We start from the raw sequence: 1,738 nt of genomic DNA, 5'->3' as shown, positions 1-1,738 counted from the left end.
CTGAAAGAAAAAGATAAATGAAGTGAAGGACGAGGGCAGAGCTCTCTATTCTATATACAGCGCCTATCAGAACATCGATGTGGCTAACAAGGAGTGCATTTCCTACAGCTTTGGTTCTGCAGCTGCTAAAGTCATACATTCCATGCACTGGGTCAGATGCTAAAAAATACGTGGAAATGTATTGAAGGCTGTGGAAAATTACCAAATTGTAATCTCAAACCAGGCGGGGAGGGGGGGAATATGTAGTCCCCAATTATTAAGGAGAATATTTCACACGAATCTCAAGGCTTTGTAGCTTTTACAGCTTTATACCTTTTTCTCAGGGTCTCATCAAGAGAGGCACATTTCTGCACCAGGGCTGGGTGTTTTAAATGACTTTCTCAGAATCTGTGTGGAGCTGGCTGCAGGGCACAGCCATGGGGCTCACCTTCTGAGGAGATCCTGCAATCTAGGCAGCAGCCGGCCGGGCATCTCCAAAAGCTCTACCACTAGAGCTCTCTCTCTTTTATTGCATCGTCAGTAAAGTCACAGTATTAGCACTTTTTTTTTTATTCAGCTCAAATTAATTTGCTTTTCATATTACTCTTGACAGATTTACTAACGTTCATTCTTAGGTAGCTATCACACTGTACTTATTTAGAATTTTTCAAGTATTCGTTTTATTTAATCTGAACCATCTAAATGAAATTATTTATTTTCCTATTCATTTGGATATAAGTCCATCCAACTTTGAAATATTTGAAAAAGTCTTCGTAATGTGAATTCTCAGCTTTGTAATCTGACCCTTAACTTTCTTAATTTTTTTTTCCTTCTTTTTTTAAATTCATTTTTACTGGAGTATAGTTGCTTTACATTAGCACTTTTAACATGTGTGAACCCCACACGATATCAGCAAAGGAGAGCACAGTTTAAGTCTTGTCATTCATTAGCCTCTCAGCACAGGCAGAGAGTGACGCAGAGCTGCTTCCTGGAGGCTGGGGGTTTGTGAACCTCTCTCACTGTGAGAACACAGTTGAGTGGGACCTGGTATTCAAGCCGTGCATCTGTCATGAAACATGACTCTTCAACATGCATACATGCCACGCCGTAGGTTTGACATTATAGGTTATGTGTGACATAAAGAATTTCCAAGGGCAATTTTTACTATATATAACTTAGCCTGAGACAGCATGCAGGGTTCTGAGTTATTAACAAGAAACCCTACTTTGGTAGAAGCAAAAAAGAAACAAAATGTATTAGGTAGCTCTCAGAGGGTCAGAGATACAGGCTTGAAGTTAGATGTCAAATTCCCAAATCATGCCACCCACCTATTCTGATGAAGACCCTAAAGCAGTTGCAGGCACACAGTTTACATGGCTGGCCCTGGCTGCCACCAAGCCTGCAGGGAAGCCTCAGCTACTCTGTCCCAAGGCCAAGGCCAGAAGGGACACTGGCACCTGCTCACTCTCGTTGTTGCCTTCTTCTGACTGGAAACCTCATCTCTGCATATCTGACTGCAGAGCCCAGAGCTCAAGCTTGTATTCTGGCTTCAGGGACACAGGGAGGAAAACTCAGTCCCCAGCATCCCCCTGAGGATAGTACATCCAAGTGCCTGGCCTACATTAAGCCTACAATAACGTTAACTATCATTACTATTATTATTGTTATTATATCCCTTTAGGATAGGCAAAGTCTCATTGAAATCCAACTGAGGGAGGACAAAGGAAGAAGTCCTACCTCTCCCCCAGCCCAGTTATCT

The 1,738-nt window shown here is 42.3% G+C and overlaps 1 protein-coding gene across 12 annotated transcripts in view; it reads right to left on the bottom strand.

The window, feature by feature from the left end:
- Nucleotides 1-1,738, bottom strand: part of MANBA (mannosidase beta) — a 168,827-nt gene that overhangs the window by 53,007 nt on the left and 114,082 nt on the right. The gene's annotated exons all lie outside the window — the stretch shown is intronic.

Source organism: Delphinapterus leucas, chromosome 5 (genome assembly GCF_059928025.1).
Source record: "Delphinapterus leucas isolate spDelLeu-1000000601 "Yukka" chromosome 5, BTC_Dleu_Yukka2, whole genome shotgun sequence".
Taxonomy (NCBI): Eukaryota; Metazoa; Chordata; class Mammalia; order Artiodactyla; family Monodontidae; genus Delphinapterus; species Delphinapterus leucas.
The sequence above is the reverse complement of the archived record's forward strand: the minus strand, read 5'-3'. Positions and strand labels throughout refer to the sequence as shown.